We start from the raw sequence: 24,519 nt of genomic DNA, 5'->3' as shown, positions 1-24,519 counted from the left end.
TTGATACTTGATTTGCCGAAAACCGCATGGCTTGGTCGCCAAGGGCGATCTTCGGAGTCTTCACCACCACTATCCACATCATAACTGTCGCTGTCATCAGTATCTTCAGACAAACCTTCTAAAATCTCTTTGGTGATTTTTTCTGTATTGGTCTTCGACATTGCTATAAGAAACCCCAGGTTTTTCTCTTCAGAGAGACTCAGCTTCATCTCGGCAGCAGCCTTCTTATCTTCAGACATCTTCGGAAACACTAAAAAACTGTTTTCAACGCCGAAGCTTAAAAACTTAAAAAGCTAAGCAAGTCTTGGTGCGCAAGAGCTAAAAATTGAGTGACCAAGAGCAGATGGCAAGAGAGCGTACCAAATGAGCTCGCGGTATGCTCTTATTTATACGCCCAGTGCGTTGAAAATTGGAAGACCCCGCTTGTCAGTGAATGTTGCTATTCTAGCAAAGGGAAGGTGTTTTTTCGGACCTTCGGCTTAAGGCCTTCGTCCATGTCGCAATCTAAATTTATTATTCTAACAAATTAATATTGCGAGGGGCTACTGTTGGGGGCCTTCGGCTTCCGAAGGTCCTCAAAAACAAGATTTAACAGTGTTTCTGGAGTATAATGTGTGAACATGTATCTTCGGGCTCGAGTCGATATCACAGTAGGAGAAGCCCAAATAATACGAAGGTTGATACAGCACCGAAGATGTGAGCAGGAAAGCTTCGGCGTGGTAGCAGAAAAGGAAACCGACTTAAAGATGAAAAGGCTATTCAGACCTCGGTGGATTACTATAGAATTACTACCAAATGTAAAGGGCATGGATGTAATTTTATATGGGCTGTGTCCCGTGCCTATAAATAGGTGAACAGTACCCCCGTACTGCTCACGCTGACTTGGCATTTGCTTTTGCGTCACGCTTGTACTTTCGCCTTCTTTCAAGCCGAAGGTACATTTGTAATTTGATATTATTTCTACTTTTCTATAATAATAATACAGAAATGAGTTGATAATAATACATAATGGTTTATGCTATCTTTTGTGTCTCATATGATTCCTTCTTCATTATTATATGTTGAATTTATGAAGGTATGTCCTTCATAACCTTCGTCCGAAAATCATTATGTCCTAAGGAAAATAATGCTTCGAAGGACGAAGGACTTTAACGTTTAACATTTCTTGTGTTGCCTTGTTCTTAATTCATAGCATTTGAGAACAAGTCCCCAACACCGGCGATATTCTGAACTCGAGGGGAAGTTTTCCCAAGGTCAGATTGACCTGGCTCGGGTTTCTGCTTCTTTAGACAGTGCCAATTCTTTGAATTCCTCTCTTAGTGCTCAGCTTGACTCTGAAAGGGCGGGCTAGCGAGGTAATCTTACTTGACTTTCTTTGTCGTGACTTTGCTGTTTTCTGGATCCTTGAGAGCTGATTCTTGCTTGTAGGAGGAGAAACGGGTACTTGCGGCTTCTCGTGATAACCTTGATAGGTTGTACCGTGACACCAGCAATTCTCTGACCATCTTGGAGAGGAGCCATCGTTTTACCATGGCAGATTTGGATCATCATCGCCACGAGCTGCAAGTATCCCAGGATGAGATCCTGCGTCTCTAGTAGTTGGTGTCGAGCAAAGACTCTGTCATCAAGGATCTGCACGCCTCCAAGAAGTCAGTAGCCCAGGAGCTAGAAACCGCTTGACTGGCTACCAAGGTTGCAGAAGACAATTCCATCATTCTGAAGGCGCAACGCGACAAGGCTATGGATAAAGCCATTCGTGCGGGGCGGATCTTGATGATAAGGCCAGGCGTGGTCGTTCCTGATGATATAGTTGCCGATGTCAGAGCTGCTCCTGATTCTTTGAGTCGTCCTTCTTCTTCGGTTGCTCCTGAGAAAGACACTGCAAAGTAGAGATACTGAATACATTTGTGGACTATATGTGTATGCGATCAATGCGTCTGAATGCTTGGTTAGAACTGAACGCTATTTTTGTCTTCTGTTGTTGGAATTCAACAGTTGGTATGATTGCAGAAGTAAACAAAGTGTGCTGGTTTTGAAGCTTGTTCCTGTTTTATGCTAATTGATTAGCTGGTAAGGCATGGAGATCGCCCTTGGATGAGTAATCGTAAACATGTTATACTAGATCGAGTAGGCGTGAGCATGTTGCACCGTCTTGAGTCATTGCCGACTTAAGTCGATTGCTCCGTTAGTAGGGTATAGTGGTCACCCTAAGTCAAGTAAGCGTGAGCATGTTGCACCGTCTTAAGTCACTGCCGACTTAAGCCGATTGCTCCGTTAGTAGGGTATAGTGGTCACTCTAAGTCGGGTAAGCGTGAGCATGTTGCACCGTCTTAAGTCACTGCCGACTTAAGCCGATTGCTCCGTTAGTAGGGTATAGTGGTCACCCTAAGACGAGTAAGCGTGAGCATGTTGCACCGTCTTAAGTCACTGCCGACTTAAGTCGATTGCTCCGTTAGTAGGGTATAGTGGTCACCCTAAGCCGAGTAAGCGTGAGCATGTTGCACCGTCTTAAGTCACTGCCGACTTAAGCCGATTGCGCCGTTAGTAGGGTATAGTGGTCACCCTAAGTCGAGTAAGCGTGCAGATTGATAATAAATAGTTCGAGTGCCTTTGAGAATGAAATCTTTTTATTGACAATGTATTTTCCGATTACAGAATACAATGCTACCCCGATAGCTTTTGAAATCTAGCTAGGGGTAAAACTTTCTGAGATGCTCTATATTCCATGAATTCCCTATTTCCGTGCCATCCATTTGAGTAAGCCGATATGATCCTGGCCGAGTGACTTCTGCTACCATGAATGGCCCTTCCCACAGTGGCGACAATTTGTGTCGTCCTTCCCCCGTTAGAATTCGGCGAAGGACCAAGTCTCCCACTGCAAAGGATCGATGTCGTACAGCCTTATCATGATAGCGTCTCAGAGTCTGCTGGTATATAGCTGACTGAATTGCTGTATTCAATCGCTCTTCTTCCAATTCATCAATGTCCTCTAGTCTGGTAGCTTCTGCCTTAGCTATGTTTTCGAAGACCAGTCTTGGTGCCCCAAACCTGAGGTCGGCAGGTAGCACTGCCTCTGAACCATAGACCATGAAGAAAGGAGTATTTCCATGCAAAGCTCGACTAGGTTGAGTTCTTAGGCTCCAAACCACATACGACAACTCTCTGATCCACTTTCCTGTGAACTTTTCATTCTTGTCGAAGACTTTCTTCCTGAGTGCTTCCAATATCATTCCATTAGCCCTTTCTACCTGACCGTTGGCTCTTGGATGTGCCACTGACGCATACTTGATCTGTATGCACCGTTGTTCGCAGAAATCGAAGAATTCAGAGCTAGTGAAATTGGACCCCAGATCGGTTATGATACTATTTGGTATCTCAAACCTGAATATTATATCTTGTATGAATTCCACTACCTTGGCTGAAGTCAGAGAAGCAATGGGTTTGTACTCTATCCATTTAGTGAATTTGTCGATGGAAAACAATACGTGAGTATAACCTCCCTGAGCTTTCTTGAAGGGTCCAATCATGTCCAATCCCTAGCACGCAAATGGCCATGTCACCGGTATGGTTTGCAGTTGCTGTGCTGGTAAATGCTGCTGCTTTGATAGGAATTGGCAAGCTTCACATCTTCGAACTAACACGGCTGCATCACTCTTTGATGTCGGCCAATAGAAACCAGACCTAAAGACCTTCCCGACCAGTGTTCTGGACGCTGCATGTATCTCACACTGTCCGACATGGATTTCGTCTAACAATTGCTTCCCAGTGACCGAAGGTATGCACTTCATGAGGATTCCTGCTACGCCTCTTCTGTACAGTGTATCCCCAATGAGGGTGTAGTTGGCTGACTGTCTTGCAATGCGTTCTGCTGTAGCTTTATCATCTGGCTCCTCTTCATTCTTTATGTACTTGATAATAGGCTCCCTCCAGTCATTAGAGTCTAACTGTGGCTGGCTCACAATATTGCACTCTTCTGCCCGATCTAAGGAAATGCTCGGGCGTGGTATTTCTTGGACGAAAACTCCAGGCGGGACCTAGGCCCGACTGGATCCCAACTTCGACAATGCATCTGCTGCGGCATTACGATCTCTTTCCACATGATGAAACTCCAGCCCTTCAAATTTGTCTTCTAGCTTTCGGACATTTGTGCAATACTTTCCCATGGAATCATTCGAGCAATCCCATTCTTTATTTATCTGACTTATAACCACCAGTGAATCTCCGTATACCATCAACCTCTTGATACCCAATGATATGGCAATGTTCAACCCGTGAATCAAAGCTTCATATTATGCTACATTATTGGATGCCGAGAATAACAACTGAAGAGCATATTTGAGTTGTTCACCTTCGGGGGCAATGAAGAGTATCCCTGCGCCTGCTCCCTGCAGTTTCAGCGAGCCATCGAAATACATCCTCCATACTTCTGCAGTCTCCAGGTTATCTGGTACTTGTTGCTCGGTCCACTCTGATACGAAGTCGACTAGCGCTTGGGTCTTTATTGCGGTACGAGGCCAAAACTCAATATCATGAGCTCCCAACTCGCAGGCCCACTTGGCTATTCTTCCGATGGCTTCTTTGTTGTGGAGAATATCCCCTATTGGAAATCCAGTGACTACTATGACTTTGTTGTCGTCGAAGTAGTGACGGAGCTTGCGTGCAGTTAGAAGTACTGCATATAATAGTTTTTGAACTTGAGGATATTTCTTCTTTGAGGGTCCCAGAACTTCACTGATGAAATAGACGGGATGTTGTACTGGATATGCATGTCCTTCCTCTGCTCGCTCGACTACCAACGCGGTGCTCACCACGTGAGTCGTGCAAGAGATGTACAACAACAGATCTTCGGCCGGCTGACTCGGCGTGGCTCGGTGTGGCGGCTTTAATACTGGCAGTGTTGTCAGGAATTTCTTCAGTGCATTAAGGGCTTCCTGAGCTTCTAAGGTCCACTGAAACTTGTCTACCTTCTTGAGCAATTTGTAGAACGGTAAGCCTTTTTCTCCCAGCCTTGATATGAATCTGCTCAAAGCTGCCATGCATCCGGTAAGTCTCTGTACCTTCTTCTACGATTGTGGTGCTTCTATTCTCATGATAGCTTCAATTTTCTCTGGGTTGGCTTTGATTCCTCGGTGGCTGACAATGAACCCGAGCAATTTTCCCGCTGGTTCTCTGAAGACACATTTTTCTAAATTAAGCTTCCACCGATATCGTCGCAGACTGTTGAAGACTAGCTGCAAATCTTCAATGAAGTTTTCTGAGTTTTCTGTCTTGATCACCACGTCATCCACATAAGCTTCTACACGCTTGCCCCAATGATCGGCTAAGCATGTCTGAATAGCTCTCTGGTAAGTCGCTCCAGCGTTTTTGAGGCCAAATGACATGGAGGTATAGCAGAAAGCTCCAAACGGGGTGATGAATGCAGTTTTTTCTTCATCTTCTTTTGCCAGACTAATCTAATGATACCCGGAGTAGCAATTTAAGAAAGACAACACAGAGCATCCGGCAGTCGAGTCTACCACCTGGTCTATTCTAGGAAGTCCGAAGTGGTCCTTCGGACAGTGTTTGTTGAGATCCGTATAGTCGATGCACATGCGCCAATCCACTTTATTCTTTTTGAGTACAAGAACAGGATTTGCCAACCACTCAGGGTGCAGTACTTCTCTAATGAACCCTGCTGCGACTAAGCGAGCTAGCTCGGCACGAATGACTTCTCTCTTGTCGGGCGTGAAACGACTCAACTTTTGTCGAATTGGCCTTGCCTGGGGGTAGACTTTTAGTTTGTGCTCGGCCAGTTCTCTCAGGACTCCCGGCATATCCACAGGTTGCCATGCAAATACGTCTCGGTTATCTTGCAGAAACTGGACAAGCACGCCTTCCTATTTGTTATCCAGGCTGGAGCTGATGATAGCAGTCTTGCGTTCATCAGCGAACTCGAGGTTGATTCTCTTTGTTTCTTCAGTTGGCCGCACAGAGGCCACGACTTGAGCTTCATTTGCAGGTACCGTGAGGTCCTCCTCAGGCTTAGAGTTCGCCTGCGCAGAAGAAGTAGTTGATGGCTTGGTGGTGAGGGCCGCCTGAATGGCCACTCGGAAACACTCTGCGGTGCCTTGGAAGTCAGCACGCACAGTGATGATTCCTTGTGGTCCCGACATCTTCAGTATCATGTATGTATAATGCGGGATGGCCATGAATTTTGCCAATCCTGACCTGCCGATGATGGCGTTGTATCCGCAGTCGAAGCTTGCCACCTCAAACCTCAGGTACTCGGTTCTGTAGTTATCCGGAGTTCCGAAGGTGACTGTCATGTAGATGTGTCCGAGTGGGTACTCTCCTTCAGTCGGCACGATACCGAAAAAGGAGTGTCTGACTCTTGGAGCTCATTGAGTGTGATCCCCAAACCCAGGAGTGTCCGGGGGAAGGTGACGTTGATGCTGCTTCCCCCATCCACTAACACCTTCTTCACCCTGATCTCTCGGATCACCGGACCGATGAGGAGTGGGTACTTGCTTGGATGGTCTAAGTTAAGCCATTGATCCGCCCGAGTGAAGGTGATCGGGTGTTCGGACCACCGGTATGGAGCGGGAGGACCGGTGGTCGCCACCAGTATCTGACGGTCGTTGACCTTCTGCTGCCTTTTGCTTTCTTGAGACCCGTGTCCACCAAAGATGACGTTGACTTCTCCGTCGACGCGGGGGAATACTTCGCCTCCTCCCCTTCCTGCTGCTGAGGTTGTCGAGGTTCTCCGGGTCCTCCTTGTGGCGGGGGAGGTGGTAGAGGTTGGAAGGGTCGACCGTTCCCGACGGAGTGCTTGAAGTCTCTACAGTTCCGAAGGGTGTGGCGCATGTCCTTATGATACGGACATTGGGCGTCAAGGATGTTGTCCAACGTTCATTCGCCCCCACGGGGTGCCCCTCTGGCACGAGAGACGGGTGGTCCGGCGGCGTGAACCTCGTCGCGAGGCCTTTTTTCCCAACGCTTGTCGGGTTGCTGGTTCGCGTCGCGTCGTGGTGCTGGTGGTGCAGGCTTCGTTCCTCCGATGAGGTCCTGAGCTCGTTCGTCGGCGGTGATGTAGAGGTCCGCCTCCCTGAACAGCTGCTCAGATGTAGTCGGTGCCTTTTGCAGTATGGCTCGGACGAAGGCCGAGTCATTAGATCCCTTGTAGAAGTCGTCGATCACCGCTGCTTCCGCAACCTCAAGGATTTGATTCCTCATGGTTTGAAATCTTTTGAGGTATGACCGGAGAGTCTCATCTCCTTGGCGATTGATGGATTTGAGGTCCCATGGCTGTGCCGGTTTGTCAGAGAGAGAGATTGGAAATTGGTGATGAAGCACCGACTGAAGTCGCTCCAGTCATCGATGCAGTGTTGGGGTAGGTGTCGTAGCCATTGCAGCGCATCTTGCCCGAGGACGATGGGCAAGTACGCAGTCATCACATATTCAGTTGCCCCAGCGGCTCGGGCGGCGGTGGTATAGACGGCCAACCAGCCTCCCGGGTCCTGCTTAGGCTCGTACTTGTCGATGTTGGAGACTTTGAAGTTAGGGGGCCATTGAATGGCCCTGAGACATGGAGTGAGCGCTGATACTCCACACATGTCCTCCTATCGATGATGATGATGATGTCGGTCCCGGGGAGGGGAGTTGTCGACGTGGTGCCTCGACCGCCCCCGAGTCGTGCCGCCAGTTGAAGCTGTTGCAGACTCAACTTTGGTAGCTTGACTTCATGCAGGGATGCCGTGATCCTGATCATACTCTTCTCGGCACCGAATCTCATTATCATGTCGTCGTTCGCGTGAAGCATTGATGGAGCTCCGTGCATCCCGCCGACTATTGATGGCATGTCGAAGATCGCTCGGAGGATGAGCGAGAGGCAGAAGATGATTAGCTGCCCAAGTGAGCAGTCGCCGATAGCCCTCAGCGTCCGGAGTCCTAGGGAGGCCATTGGCTATCCAAGCCAATACTCCGCCGACTTCGCTTGGTGTGTTCATAGCTCAGGCGAAGTCGGGGTTCAGGTTCCGTCCGAGAAGAGGGTTCTCTCGATGTTGTCTCGCCTCCTGTTCGGCCTGCTCTTGAGCTTGCCGACAATCGCGTCGGCGAGAATTCCTCCTTTCCCTAAAGACTCGTTCATCCGGAGTTTTTCCTACTTCCGAGATCGCATCTCGTGACACGGGCTGCGCTGGATCATGTTCTCCAGCGACATGATGTCGCCGGATATTTCGGCGCCAATTCCTCCGTCGGCGGGCTTCTCGCTGAGGAGGTTCCTCACCAGGCGCGGTTGGCGCATCGTCGGAGACGGGGGATGACTCCACTCTCCCGATGAAGAGAACGCCGGAGTAGAACGGGGCCGTTGCGGTGACAAACTTTTTTCTGTTCTCCTTTGAGGGAGGAGGTACCAGAAGAGCAGCTAGCCGGGCTTTCATCTCATTTGTTTCTCTTCTTCTTGTGATCCGCGTCCATTCTTCCGTGGATGAGGTGGACAACGGAGTTCTTTGGGTAGATGGACTCTCTGCTCCCGGCCTGCAGGAGGTAGTTTTCGCTCGGAGCGCGGGAGGTTGCACTTTTCCTTGTTTTGCTCCGGCTTTCCCAGAGATTATCGAGGAATGTTTCTTCTCTAGTGGATCCGCGATTCGGTGTAGAGTCCCTTCTTCGTCTGCCACTGATGAAATGGTTCCGAAGCAAAACACGGATCCGGGGCGGAGAACGATCTTGTGCTAGAAAGTGACGACCATTGAGCTAGCTTGGATCAGTGACACACCCCCTACCTGGCGCGCCAGCTATCGGTGTTTTGGGTCCGACCGTACACCTGGGGTTGCCCCTCGAGGTGTTTTTAGGAGTAGGACGGTGTAACTGACTGTAGCTCGATGGTTCGTGCCGGATGCACGAGAGGCAGTAGACAATTTTGTACAGGTTTGGGCCGCCTTGAGATGCGTAATACCCTACATCCTGGTGTGGATCTTTTATGTGGTGGGTTACAGGGGAGTTCTCTAGCACGAGGAATGCTAGAGAGTTGAGTAGTTGGCTAATGAGTGAGATGATCTCGAAGGGGTGCCCCCAGGCCTTATATATTCGAAAGTGGGGCGTTACATGCGGATACGATAACCACGTGTGCCTAAGTAATAGTGAACCGACTGAGTTTATCTTCCTATAATTCTGCCGACCTACTATCCTTTGGTTCCGATGTCTGAGGGCACTGCGCGGGAAAGTCTGATCACTGTTGCGGATAGCGTTTGAGTTCAGCGAACCGCATGGGCCCGAGTTGATCCAATCTCGTGTTGATCCATTTTGCTGGAAGTTCCTCCTCCGGCCCATGAAGGGATGGCCTTGCGAAATAATGGGCCTGAGGCCTTTTGCGAGGCCTTCTTGCCTTCTAGTGGACCTAGGGGATATCTGTCCCCCACACTAAGTTAGAATCTAGTGTAGATCTCGTAGTAGCAACTATGGTGTTATCTTATGTATAACAATCTGAAATTTTTGTGTTATACAAGTAATAAGGTAATACACTTGATCGATTTTGCATTAAAAATGTAAGCACTATGAACTTTAAATAAATCATAAATAGAGTTGCCATAAATAAAAAATTACAAGTAGAAAAGTAATTGTAACGAAAGAATCACTATAATATTATTGGGTTTGTCAATTTGGACAAAAACTTTAAACGATGTGATGATAATACATGTTTATTAGGTGTTTCAATTTGAACAAACACTTTGAACATGTAATGATAAACTACATATTAATTGGGTTTATCAATTTGGACAAACACTTTAAACATGTAATGTTAATATACATGTTTATTGGCTTTACTAATTTGGACATGTTTTGAACAATACAAAACTTTTTAGGAAACATATGACCTAGAAAGCTAATTTACATGAGGTAAATTAAACCTTATGGAATGGCATAAATCATAAGCAACTTGGAAGACCAATTATTTTCAAATGAATATTTACATATGTTAATATGTTGTAGTATGATTCTTTTTAGTCCAAGAATGATCTCTGTTATATCTGTTGGGGGAAGAATTTGTCGAAGGTTCTCAAAACTAACTAATGTTAACCACTTCACAATTTGTTTTGGGAGTAACTAATTCTCATTTGTTGAAGGACATTAACATAGGTCAAAAGGGGAATGAAAGAAGCTTCGACAGTAGCATCTAGACGAAGCATGAAGCCGAAGCAGGTGGCCAGGAGATGAAGGAAGAACCCATCGACGTGTGTATCTCCGCTTCGAGAAGAAATGATGATGTTATCCTTAAAGGTTTATATATTTGTATGTATATGATTTAAGGCTACGGTTGTAATTTTATATATAGTTGTTTGTTGGGCTATGCCTATAAATAGGTGAACAATGTCCATGCATAGGGAGGGAGGATTCATGTACTCATGCAGTATTAGATCACTTTGCCTATGAAGTTGTATTGTCTCCTTACCTTTGTATTGCTCTCTTAGCCTCCAAAGGTACAATTGTAATCACTTGTATTCGCGACAAGAATAATAAAGGGAATACGACAGTAATAATTTTCCTGAATTATGTTTGTCTACCTTGACTACTTCAGAATCCTAGTTATGATGGTCTTATTCCTTCAATATGCTCTCCATTTCAAGAAAAATTGAAGGGACAAAGATCTTGTACCCTAATTGTGTTCCCTATTTTGATCTCCTCTAGGAACCGAAGCAGGTGACGAACATTAGCACCCACCTCCAGTGAATTCACGACCTCAACGAAGAACATGCAAGCTTTGGCACTTCATCGCCAAGTCCAAGACAACTTATCCTCTCCAATAACGAGAGGATCAAGCTTCGAACCTAATAACAAAAGGCAGAAAAAAGATGCTCAAAGAAGGGTACATCATGTAGGGGTCCATGGGCCCTATATCAGATCCAAATGGTCTCATGTTCCAATTACATTTTCTCAAGAATATCTTCAGCTCAAGGATTACCCGCACAATGATGCCATAGTTATATCTTGTATTATCAAGGGCCTCGTGATACACAATGTCCTAGTAGATATAGATAGTGCGACGGATATCATCTTTGCAAGGGCCTTCAGGTAGATGCAAGAGCCAGAGGACATATTAGAAGAATCCATGCATCCACTGTGTGGCTTTAGAGGAAAGAAAATAGCAGCACTTCGAAAAATAAAGCATGCCAGTAACCTTCAGCTATGTCCACAACATCATAACCAAAGATATCACATTCGACATAGTTGGCATGGAATATCCATATAATGCAACCATCGGCAACGGAACTCTGAATGCATTCGAAGGAATATTACACCTAGCATATCTATGTATGAAAATACCATCTAATCAAGGTCCAATCACAGTTTATGGAAGTCTAAAAGCCACAAAAAGGGACAAAGGAAGATGGATAGATTCAAAGGCCATTCACAATATTGATGAAGTAAAAGCTTAGGCCTAGAATAAGCAAATCAAGGAAAAGATAGTTTCAACATATCAACCAAAGTCAATTCTCCTTTGTGAAGATGTAGTTGATCAAAGGATTTTCTTTGGACACAACTAACCTCAAAGCAATAAGTGAGTCTCAAAAGGTTCCTATTTCATAACAAGGATGCCTTTGCTTGATCAGCCAACAACCTGTGTAGCGTTGATAGAAGCATTATGTAGCACATGCTCAATGTCGACCCCCAGCATCGAACTGAGAAAGCAAAAGCTTCAAAAAATGTATGACGACAAAGTCGACAAAGTCGAAGGTGCAAAAGAAGAAGTCAAAAGATTCCTTAGTACTAAGGTAATCAAAGAAGTTGCTTACCTAGAGTGGCTTGCTAACACATTCACGGTAAAGAAAAGTCAAACAAGAAACGGACAATGTGCGTTGATTTCTCAAATCTCAATAAAGCTTGACCCAAGGATGAGTCCCCTCTTCCCAGAATTGACTCCCTCGTAATTGTAGTAGCTAATTTGAAGTTCATGAATCTACTAGACTGTTACTCAAGATATTATCCTATATGGATAAAAAAATATAACGAGTCGGAGACTAGTTTCATAACACCTAGTGGCACATATTGTTACCTTTGGATGCCAGAGGGACTGAAGAATGCTGGATGAAGCTTTAGCAAAATGACAAGCAAAGTGTTAAGCAACCATATTGGCAAGAATGTGTTAATATATGTGGATGACATCATTTTAAGAAGCACTAAACAAGAAGATCACATTTCATATTTACAAGAAACCTTTGCTAAATTCAGAAGTGCTAGTCTAAAGCTTAATCTTGAGAAATGTGTGTTTGGAGTAAAAAAAGAAAATTCCTTGGGGGACTACTATCAACAAAGGGAATTGATGCAAACCCTCACAAGATAAAATCCATACTTCGGATGGAACTACCAAAGTCAAGAAAGGAAGCTCAGCAGTTGGCAGGTAGGATTGCACCTTTGAATAGATTCATATCAAGATCCACAGAACAAAGCCTTCCATTCTTCGAAGTGTTAAAGTCAGACAAAGTATTCCAATGGGGGCCATCAACAGCAAGCTTTTGAAGAGCTTAAACAATATTTGATCCAGCTAACAACTCTATCCCCACCTTCACTAGGGGCTCCTCTAGTGCTATATGTCTCTGCCTCTCATTCCATTGTAAGTGCATCCCTAGTCTAGGAGAAACTAGAGGATGGATGCAAAAACATATGTTGATATACTTCGTCTCAAAGGTACTTGGGCCATCCAAATGAAACTACTTGGAAATGGACAAGATGTTGTATGTAGTTTTAATGGCTTTTAGAAAACTTCAGCACTATTTTTAGTCATATAATTGGGCATGTTTGGTTCGGCCTTTTCCGAAGAGCTTTTCTGAGAAGATGACTGTGGAGAGAAGCTGACAGTGGAGAGAATCTGCTGGTTAGAATCTAGGTGTTTGGCTATCATATTCTGAAGTATATACGATTAAGTGTACTAACTTCTAATGTTGTTAACACTTAACTATATATGGAAATACCTTAACTTAATTTAATTACTAATTCATTATAGTACAACATGTCCTTCAATTGATACATATTTTATACGAAACATTTTACTTGCATAATTATTTAAAATCGCCATACAAAAACTAAATTATTTTGTAATTCCACAAAAAACAATGCATGCAGTCTCCATAAATAATGACGCATGGGAAACTGGAGACGAATAGACAAATTTTCTGAGACACGCCCGGTTGCCTACTTCCGCGGTGGAGTTCAAAACCAGCGTCCTTGAGAATCGCTTTTCTCAGAAGCAGCACGCGAATATGGGCATTGGTTGGGATAAGCGGCTTCTGGCCGCTAGAATCCACAAAAAATCAGAATCAAGCTGGGCCAATATCATTGTACCTTTATCTCAACCAGCTACTAGCCAAATTAAAAAATGAGCTACTAAGCTCATTGAGTTCGTTATCAACTTTGTACATCAATCCTCCATCCAATATCAAGAGTTGCTAGATTTTATTGTTGATTGGACATCAAGCCTGGAAGAGGATGCAAATATTCCTGATAAAATTGTCTAGACTATTTTTGTGATGGATCTTGGGGCTCCTTTGGAGCAGGAGTTGTTGTTGTTATTATTTCACCTTTGAAGCTGAATACTTCATATGCAGCTAAGATGGAATTTCAATGCATCAATAATATTGTAGAATATGAATGTATACTCCTTGGCCTAAGAAAGCTTAAAGCCAAGGGCATTAAAAGAGCAGTCCTTAAGTATGACTCCCAAGTAATCATATGCCATGTTGACAAAAGTAGCAGAGTCAAAAGTCCAGTATTAGAGAAATACCTTGATACTATTCAAATAATGGAGGGATGATTCGAAGGATTTTCTATAAAATATACCAAGAGTAGATAATTAGCATCCTAATATGCTAGCTAAGTTCGTAGCCTAGGGGCTTCCTATACCCCCTAAAGTTTTCTTCAAAGTCTTGAAAGCACCTTCTGTAGACCTCATGGAAAGGGTTGTGTTAACAATCTCGACAACACATAACAAATATTGGAGAACAAAAAATATACTATTTCTCGAAGGCAACCATCCAATTGATGTCGAAGCCTAGATTAAAAGAATGGAAGCCAGAACAACACCCTATAAGAGCATAGAAGGTGAACTGTTCAAGGAAGGCGTGTGCTTGCCCCTGCTCAAGTGCTTGTCTAGAAACCAAAGGTCAAGAATTAATGAAGGAAACTCATTTGGGCTTTTTTGGGTCACATATTAGACCTAGAGTATTACATTGAAAGTGTCTGTTAAGGATTTTATTAGCCGAATGCAGCTTTGGATGCAGTAAATCTAGTGCCAAAGTGTGACAACTACCAAAGATGTGCAAGGGATCAGAAGCAACCTTCATCATTCATTCAGCTAATCTAGCCAACATGGCCATTACAAATGTGGAGCATAGACATAATTGGTCCAATGCCATAGCAAAAGCCTTGGCAACCATATCTTCGGTCATAATACAAAAGTTTTATTTATAGAATATTATATTCCACTTTGGAGTCTTGAAGTCTCTAACTCTAGATAATGACACTCAATTTGATTCTGAAGCATTCAGGTCTTTCTATTACCAGGAGGACACAATTATACACTTTGCATCTATTAGACACTCAGAATCTAATGGACTAGTTGAAAGAGCAAATTGTGTCATCTTGTTAGGAACTACAAAGTCTCTGGTTGGATTGCCGAAGGGGCAATGTAAAAAGGAAATGTACTTAACTCATCTCTATATTAGTTTTGGTGCTTTATGACCATCACAATCAAATGGACTAACTAGTTTGCTAAATTTATGGTTCACAAGTTCATAAGATCAACTTGTAAGACTCTAAGGCCAAAACAACTCAAATCCAGTCAAAAAAGGGGTAAACTTTGGAGAAGATGAAATTAAAGTAGTTAAACTCATTGAATAAGTTCTAAACACCCCTTAGCATGTATTTGAATCAGCCAAAGCAACTAGAAAGCTTAGGTTTAAAGATTCACACTTTTGGAGCTAAGTTTCATGACTTAGACTAGTTGGATAGTCGCTAGATATATTTGTCTAAGTCGTAGGAACGCTCACATGTGCAGGAAAACTCAATTGAAGAAGATATGTCAAAAGTTGTCAAAGTTCAGTTGTGTTGAGTCACACCGGACTTGTTCGGTGGTGCACCGGATCTCGTGCGCAGAGAGGTTGTTAACTAGTCTGGCCCAACTAGTGCACCAGACGAGTCTAGTAGCCCATCTGACCATTTACTAGAGATGTCAGTTTTGAAGCTGAAGGAGACCTGGTGCACCGGACCGTGTGACTTCAACAGATACTTTTAGTTTCCAACGGTTGTGCTGACGTGGCGGCGGTATGGTAGTGCACCATCCCAATCTGGTGTGCCCTAACAAGACCTACCTCCATCAGAATGGTCACTGATCTGATAGTCTAACAAGGGTTCGGTGTGCTACCAGACTGTCATTGTAGTAGGTCTAGTGCCATGTAGAAAAGTGCACTTTTCTACACTTCTCTCCAACGACTATACAGGGTAGTTGGGGCTATAAATACCCCCAACCAGCATTCAAGATACATAAGAGCTACACCAAACATACATTAAATACTTTCAACTACTCCAAAGCATCCAAAGCCTCCCAAGTACCACATCAAAGTGAATTGAGCTAGAAAACAGATAGTGCCTTGCGAGTGTGATCTATTTGAGTTGTTGCTTTGCTCTTGTGCTCTTGAGTTTTGTTTCTCACTTCCAATTTCATTCTTGTAAAGGCTAGCGGGAGACTCCAAGTTTGTATGGAGATCCCGCGGAGACTATGGTCTCTCGATTTGAGAAGGAACATTCTAATGATCTAAGTCACCGATTAAGAGAGGGAAAGGGTTGAAAGAGACTCGTCTTAAGTGGACTCCTCAACTAAGAGGTAGGTTTTCTTTGGAAACCGAACTCCGGTAAATAAATCGCTCGTGTTTCTCTTATTGTGATTTGCTTGTAATTTGTTTCTCCCTTCCCTCTTCTAAAGTTCTATTGCTTGCGCTTAATTCCAAATCAATTATAATGCTCCCAAAGTAATTCCGCAATCGTAAGAGCAATACTGCAAGAAGAACTACTCTCCCTCACTCTGATCGACTTGTTTCTCGTTATAATGCCTAATTGGGATTTGAGTTTCTATATTTAGTGATAAATTTTAGGTTTCACCTATTCACCCTCTCTAGGCGACTTTCAAAATGGCTTGATAAATTAATCAAGGTGGGATGGAATCATAACATTTCTTTACGGAGATGTGAGAGCACCTAGAAGGGGGTGAATAGGTGTCACACCCATTTCTAAGGGGCAGAGCCGGGTGCATAGCATATGTGTGCCAGGATCTATTTTCACACATATGTTGACGTCACAAGTGTAATATATCAAAAGAACAATGCATAAAAGCATAAATAAATATTATATTAACATATTACACTTCGAACAGACATAATGTCTTAACCTTTATTCATCAAAGTACAGCGAAACATGGACATCCATCCACAGGAAGATGACCGAGGGTATCACTAGACTAGCATCCATGGAGTTCAGCATCATATCTTCATATGCAACTTCTGATCAAAATTAAGAAAGGGTGAGCTCAATTATGGTCGGGGCTCAGCAAGTGGGGGAAAAACTAATGCAGGTTTAACAAGGCGAGGCTAAGGTTGAGCAGTAAGCATTTTAGTTGGTCAACATTTTATTAACAACATCTGTCTTACTAATAAGTGTGAATCCCAAGTATTCCCATTAAACAAAGGTATAAGAGTATATCAAAAACACTTAAGTGAAACCACTTAAGCAAACCATTGGCAGATCATTGAATCTCGATTTATTTCCATCTTCAAGTCCAATTATCATGTGAGGAGTCCAGGCTGCTCATAACCGTGAGCACGACTGATATATCAGTTTTACACTCTGCAAAGGTGGTACAACTTTACCCACAAGCCGTGTATCCCCTCTAGCCTGGGTCGGCCAAACCCATAAACACTTCCGAGGTGAATGGCTAGGGATCCACTATGAGGCTTTCACAGAATACACTTAATACAAATCAACCTGCTAAGGTTTCTAAGTCAATGGTGGAGGCCCCCTGGGTGAGGTACCTTAGCCAAGAATACGTCCCCATGTTAACGTGGGCTGCCACCACCACCGCTCCCCCTCTTGCCCATATTTTAGGTAAGGTTGCTAGGCACTAAGCATATAAAGCTAATTACCAAAGCCAGAGCCATGATAGCACTCGTGGTTGCACTGTTTTCCCGGGTGGTCACTCCATGTTCCAATTATCACAATATGATCTTGTTTAATCATCGGATTAACAACAATAATATAAACTTACCATTTGGAAAATTGATATCATCAGTTGGAGTAACATCATAAAGTTAAAGTTGTAGCAATAGCGTAGCTACTTGATTAGATCATAACCCAGGTTAACAAGGAATAAGGTTGGAAAGGTTAGGTGTATCTGAATAGGTAACCCATCAAATTATGCATATATATCAAAGAATAAACTTTATTAAATGAATTGTTTGGGATCAAATAGAGTATGCAGAGGGAGAAGTCCACTTGCCTTGCTTATAGAAAACTTGAGATTCTTCCACGTATCGGAATAGATCTTGATCCTTAACTACTAGATCAATCACTGAATATCACACAAACAAAGAAGAAACAAACACCACTCAATAACATACAACATTCACCATACGCAAAGCTAAAAGAAAGCGTAGCAAAAAGAGCATTCGTTTTTCAAAAACATTACACGCAAGGGTTATAATAAAAAAGTATTCTTTTCAAAAATGTGGGATCTATACTTTATAAAACAAGACATGAGCTTAAAAAATATCTTAACTAAAATATACAAATATTAGGTTCACCAATTTAATCTTTTATAAAACGTCTATGTGATATGTCTAAGATTAAGATGATAAAACACGGTATAACAATATTAAACCTTTTTAACCTTTTAGAAAAGATATAAGTTATAAATCTAAGGTTAATGCGTTATGAAATCTCTACTACTACTTATGTTAGTAGTGTAGGAGTCCACACACCCCACGGTTCTGCCTCTGCTTGCCCTGCTTCCGTCAATCACGCGCCTCGCCCAACCGGCCCATCCGCAGCGCTCCCACCCCCGCCTGCCCAGATCTGGATCCTGCCCCCGTCATCGGCGCCTCCTCCCCCGCACGTCCGAGACCCGGATCCGCCACTTCATCGTCAAGCTCCCCAGTCTCTCCTCACCTTCCTTCCCTCCCCCTCCCTGCTCGGTCCGTATGGCAGCTTGACGGCGAATTGGATCTTCCTCGGCCTCCTCTCCCTGCGCCCCTCTGGTCGCCATGGAGCTCGCCGCCCGGACCTCCAGCCACCGCGCCTCCCGTCGCCGATCGTGAAGCAGTCGCGGTGTGAGTTTGCCACCTGTGTGGAGGTTGTGGCCGCTGTCACTCAGATCGACCTCTGTTTCACGCCTTCGTCTCCGCTGCCCTCAGCCCCCTTCCGCTCTCAGATTTCGGCATCTCCCGGACTCACTAGCGTCCTTCTCTCCTCCCGTGCAGATGCTTTGTGGCGGCGGAGAACCGGATCCGGCTGCTCGCCAGGGCCTTCTGCGGCGCGCCGGCCTCGCGAGCGGATGCGGGGCCAACAGGATGCCCAGCCCGCAGGTACTTCCTTCCCTCCCCCTCCCTGCTCGGTCCGTATGGCGGCTTGACGGCGAACCGAATCTTCCTCGGCCTCCTCTCCCTGCGCCCCTCTGGTCGCCATGGAGCTCGCCGCCCGGACCTCTAGCCACCGCGCCTCCCGTCGCCGATTGTCAAGCGCCGCATTGGGCGCTCCTCCCAAACCCGGTCGTCCGCGGATCTCCCTACACGACCATGGATCTCCCCCCTGGCCACCGTCCGCGGATCTCCCTGCACAACCTAGCTTTGAAGCAGTCGTGACGCGAGTTTGCCGCCTGTGTGGAGGTTGTGGCCGCCGTCGCTCAGATCGACCTCTGTTTCACGCCTTCGTCTCCGCTGCCCTCAGCCCCCTTCCGCTCTCAGATTTCGGCATCTCCCGGACTCACTAGCGTCCTTCTCTCCTCCCATGCAGATGCTTCGCGGCGGCAGCGAAGCGGATCCGCCCGCTCGCCAGGGCCTTCTGCGGCGCGCCAGCCTCGTGAGCGGATGCGGGGGCCAACGGGACGCCCAGCCCGCAGGTACTCACACCCGATCACTCTGCCTCCCGTTGCCGTGTAGGATTTAGGCATCCAAGGGAATGGCGTCGTTCGGGGTGCCCACCAGTGATTGCTCCGTGCGGAGTTACGGTTCCAGCGCGTGCCCTGCTACTCACTCTTTCTCAATTAACATGTAGGATCACGCCGAGAAGGTTGCTGCCCTGAAGGATCCGCCCAATGTGCTAGACGTTGCTATCGTTGGTGGAGGCATGATGGGCTTGGCTGTCGCTTGTGCATTGTGTAGGTATTGCTGTTCGTGTGCTCTCCCCTGTTTTAAGGTGCCGATGTGATGAGTCGTCTTGTGTTCAGTTGTGCCTGGCAGTCGATGCTCTCTTACTCGTCGCATTAGTATTTGACCATAAATAGTATCATCCCCAGAACGAGAATGTTTTGGCAGCTGCCACTTTGTTCTCTAGGAGCTGGAGTGTTGTTTACCTGTTCATAGTTTAATCTCAAGTATTTGTACCATCGAACCATTGCTTGTATTGATGTGTTAATGTTGTAATTTCTCATGCTTTTATGTCATGTATGCAGCCAATATGTCGTTAACGAAACACCTTAGAGTCGCTATTATCGATAGCAATCAAGCGCTGGAGTCAAGAAGTTACCTGGGCAAAAACAGTATACCCGATTCTAGGGTCAGCACCGTTACCCCTGCAACCATTTCCTTCTTCAAGGGTATGATTCTGAATCAACTATGTGCATCGTCATACTTAATTTCAGCTGTATTTCAACTTTCAACGGTATTTGGATTTAAGTTTGAGCTTGTATGTTCAGGTGTTATATCGTCTTCAAGGGTATGTTGTTTACACATATATTTACACATTTTGTTTGATCAAATATACCAAATCATAGTTTACTTTAGCTTTAGCTTAAGTAAAATTTTACTAACTGTGAACATGTGATCTCACTGACATGAGCTATGAAGAGACATCTCAGCTTTGAACATCTCCTTTTTCCCTTTATTAAAAAATATGTGAATGTGATCTTTTATACATACATATTCAGTGTTGACTAGCAGAACTTTATACATACATGTTCTGCTGCTAGCTGGTGCTACCCATCTTCAACGGCGCGACCTACATCTACGAGGCGCACGTCCAGCACTACTTCAAGATCTGCAGCTACGTGAGCCCCAGCTACAGCGAGCACCACCGCCGGGTGTTGAAGATGATGAGCCTCGACGCGTGCAGGTCCGTCGAGCACTTCATCGACACGCACGGGCCCGACGCTCTCGACAGGATCATCCGAGCTGTGAGTTTTCTTCTTCGACGTCCTAGCTACGTGCCTTGTTTTTTTGGTTTCCTTAACGGAGAAGCATTGTTGGAACTTGCTCTCCGGTGCAAGTTGATCCAACGGGGGAGTGTAGCAACGCAAATAGGGTTTTTTGCTCGAGATGGCAATAGCTCTGTTAATCTAGCCTCTCAGGGGCACTGTGCGGGGGTATTTATAGGTATCTGAGTGCCCAGCGTCCAGTGTTAAGGACGCATGTGCCCTCAGGCACCTAGGTTATCCCCAGAATATTCCCATAAAGCGGGGTTACAGACCGTAATTACAGGGAGACCTTTACAAATTAGGCCTGTAATGCGCAGCGGCCACGCAGGGCCTGTTATAATGGGCCGGATTACACGTGGGCCTCCATGTTGGACGAGGTCGCAAGATGAGACGACCTCGTCGCAGGTCTTCGTCCGGTGACGTGTGGGACGAAGGGTAAGTCTGCCCGTCGTCTTGTCTCCGTTGGTGCAGCGACGTCGGCGAAGGCATCGAGCGAAGGGTGGCGTCTTCGCCTTCGCCCCAACATTTGCCCTCCGAGGGACCAGTTCGACTAAGTCATCTGGTGCCGAAGACCTCGCTAGATGGTGGAGACGCTGCCCTCGCTCGAAGTGGTTCCGCAGGGGTTTTTGACATGACCGTTGATTGACGCCGTACTGTTGGATTGCGGGTTTCCCGAAGCGCCGCGCCCTGTGTATAAAAGGGGGCGGGGGGCGGCGCGTTTTGAACTTTATCTTTCCGCGCTCCGCGAAAACCCTAACCGCCTTCTCAAACCGCTCGCTGCTCGTCTGCCCTCCTTGCTCTTGCTCGTCAGAGATCTGGCCCGTGTGAAGCAGACCGCCCGCCGCCGCCGACGGTACGTAGCGATGTCGTCCTCTTCTTCTTCTGCTGCCGCTACACCGCCGGCCGGCGTGTCGTCCGAGGAGACGCTGAGCAATGTGGCGGCGGAGGAGTTGCGCGCCGGCGACACAGTGGAGTTCGGCGTGTCGTGGATGTCCTCGGTCCGCGTGCAAGACATGCAACATCTTGGTTATTTCGGCGATGGAGTGGCACGTGTCCCGGGGACGGAGGAGGTCCCCGAGCTAGAAGGCGAGTTGGTTGTCTTCGAGGCTTTCTTCGCTGCTGGCCTTCGTCTGCCCGCGCATCGATTTGTGGGAGAAGTTCTGCGTAGATTCAACGTCCAGGTCCACCAGCTGACACCAAATGTCGTGGTGGCCCTGTCAAAATATGTCTGGGCAACGACTTCGTACGGCGAGCAGCCATCGGTCGAAGTCTTCGCGAAGTATTATTGTCTGCATTGGCAGAAAAGGAGGATCGAAGATAAGATTGCTCAACTTGGATCTTGTACATTTACGCCGAAGACCGGCAAGACTTCGATGGAAGTCGTTGAGTTGGTTCCCTGCGCCCGCAATAAATGGGGCAACTGGTGGGAATTTTGGTTCTACATTGCCGCAGGCGTAGTCGAAGACCATCCGGGGCTCCCCGTGGCCGAGATGTGCTCGCATTATTACTCAGCGTACCCGCAGATTGAAGTGGCGGAGGAGGATGCAGACGAAGGGGCCCTGCGGTGCGCGACCGGCATGAGTAGCGGGCGCGATCTGGTTGAGGAGTTTGTCGCGTATGGGGTGTGCCCCTTGGCACGCGGCTGGGCGCTGGGCGAAGTATGCCCTCGCCAGATGCCTTCCCGTGGCGGGATGCTGGTGCGGAGTCCCGCCTTCGCACTGGATTTGCATGGCCGCGATCCCGCCACATTCGTGCGTGAGGCGGAGGATGGGGTGGTGCGGATTGTTGGTCGCTATGTGCCAAAGACAGAGGCCCAGCGTAGTTGGGATATACGCGGATCCAACGATCGCTTGAATAGGGTCTTCGAGTTAAACCGTCTGTCGTATGGCGGTTATCCCGGGCAAGACGTTGTCGACCGCCGCGGGAAAAAACCGGCGGCAGATACTGAAGACGACTCCGCGCCGGCGGCCGCCCCATCCACTAAGAAGAGGAAGCTAGGTACTGCGAAGGGAGGACTTGGGGTCTCCGATAGTTTTGCTATGGAGTTGATGGGGACATGCGCGGCCCCCGGGGGAAGGATGTCTTCGCCCGAGCTCCGGGAGTCTTCGGCGCGGATGCTGAAGGTTACCGGGGGTTGGTGGCCTAAGAACGTTCCTATCCCCGCGCGGCCGGCGAAGACTTTTTTACATTTCGCATGGTTCGTGACTTGAGAGTGTTTCCTTATGGATGGAATATTGCCGCTGTTGTGTCGGCAGTGATGGACAAGGACCGTCAGGAAGCTGCGCAGAAGCGTCGGGCGGTCATCAGGCTGCCCGAGGCTAGGCCGAAGAGGGCGCGGGGGACTGCGAAGGCTGCCGCCCCGGCGGTAGCCAGCCAACGCTGGCGGCGAAGTCGACCGCCCCTGGGTCCAGCAAGGTGCCGGAGGTCATCAAGGCAGCCGGAGCCAGCGGAACCAAGTCTGCCTCGGCCGGAGCCGCGAAGGCCCGAGAATTGCCTTCGCCGGGGAAGCGCATTGCCGACTTCGGCACCGATATTAGTGTGGACAATTATCTCGTTGGTAAGTCGTTGGCCCGAGTTTTTTTTCTTTGACTGTTGATACGTTGCAGGATCGGGCGAGGGCAACTTGTTGTTGTTCCGCCAGTGGTGGCGACCGCGGTGTCCGGGGCGAAGGGTAGCGCTCTCAGCGCTGGTGGTGAGATTCCGGTGCTTACTACCGTCAAGGATGAAGCGGGCACTGTGTCCCGCCGGCTGAGGGAGGCGTCGCAGCGGCTAAGTCAGGTAAGTTGAGCTAGACTTCGGTGTTTACCGCTTTCGTGGGGATTGTGGTCTTATGTGTGTCTTTTAGGCGGCTGACTTCGCTGACCGCGTGGCGTCGGGGGCCCTTACGGCAGTTGTGTCTACCGAAGTCGAGAGACTTCGGGCGCAGCATGCTGACGCCGTCCGGGAAAAGTCGGCCGCCGATAGCAAGTGTCGCAAGCTGGCGGATAAGGTGGCCGCCCTGGAGGGCGAGAGGACTGACCTCCAGCGCCAGCTAGTGGAGGAGAGGAGGGAGGCTAATCAGGCCCTCGCCAAGGCGCAGTCGGCGCAGGCGGAGGCCAATTTGGCGTGGGTGGAGGGTAGTCTCGCCAGCCAGCGCGCCGAGGAATGGGAGACGCGGTTTAACACTCTGCAGGCCCGCATGGAGAGGGCCGAGGCTTCTACACGCTCGGAAGTTGAGCGGACGCGCAAACAGCTCATGGACTCATACCGCGAGTTGGGCGCGCGGACCGCTGACTTCGAAGTGCCCGACCGAGAGTCAGACCTTCGCTGCCTCGAGTGGCTGCAAGAGGAATTGTTGGCGCTCCCGACCATTGTGGAGGGATTTATGTCCTTTGCCTCCCTGGTCACCTGCGAAGGGGCGATGAACGCGCTGTTCCGCGAAGGGTGCAGTCACTATGAGGTCTTCGACCGATCTGATGAAGATTTCGAGCGCGAGATTTACAAGGTCGAGGACCCTGTAGTGAAGGAATCCGCGGGAGCCCTCTTTGACCGGATGTGGGGCCCCCACGGTCAGGAGGTGGTTAGGGAGCGGTCCGACCGTGCGAGGGATCAGGTAATGTTTATCTTTTGTTTAGTGTTGTTGAATGTGGGTTATACGTGGGCTTGCTGAATCGGTGTGCTGTGTTGCAGGCGGCGCATGCCGAGAACGTGGAGGACTTCGGAGCTTTGAACAGCGCGCGGCCTGGAGCGGAGTCGAACCCGGCAGCGGCCGAGGCCGAGGTCAACCCGGTGCCGCCCCGGGAAACCGGCGAAGGCTCCCTCGCTGCCCCTGCGGCTACTGTGTCTGGTGGTGGCTTGACGCCAACCGCTGTGCCGAGGGCTGAGGATCCCCCGAAGACGGTGACGGAGTCGGCAGCGGAGGATCCCACGGCGGATGGGTCTTCGTAGGTGGCTTAGTGGGTGTGGGTAGTTAGAGAATTTTGTCTATGTTGCTGAACCTTGGTTGCTGCGCAGGTTCAAGATTTTGGGCCTGCGCACGCAACCGCTACTGCTAATTTTGTGGCGGTTTCGACCGTGGATGCTGGGAATGAATCGGATGGGTCTGCTTCTAAGTT

The sequence above is a fragment of the Zea mays genome, chromosome 4 (assembly GCF_902167145.1).
Source record: "Zea mays cultivar B73 chromosome 4, Zm-B73-REFERENCE-NAM-5.0, whole genome shotgun sequence".
NCBI classification, from domain to species: domain Eukaryota; kingdom Viridiplantae; phylum Streptophyta; class Magnoliopsida; order Poales; family Poaceae; genus Zea; species Zea mays.
The sequence above is the reverse complement of the archived record's forward strand: the minus strand, read 5'-3'. Positions refer to the sequence as shown.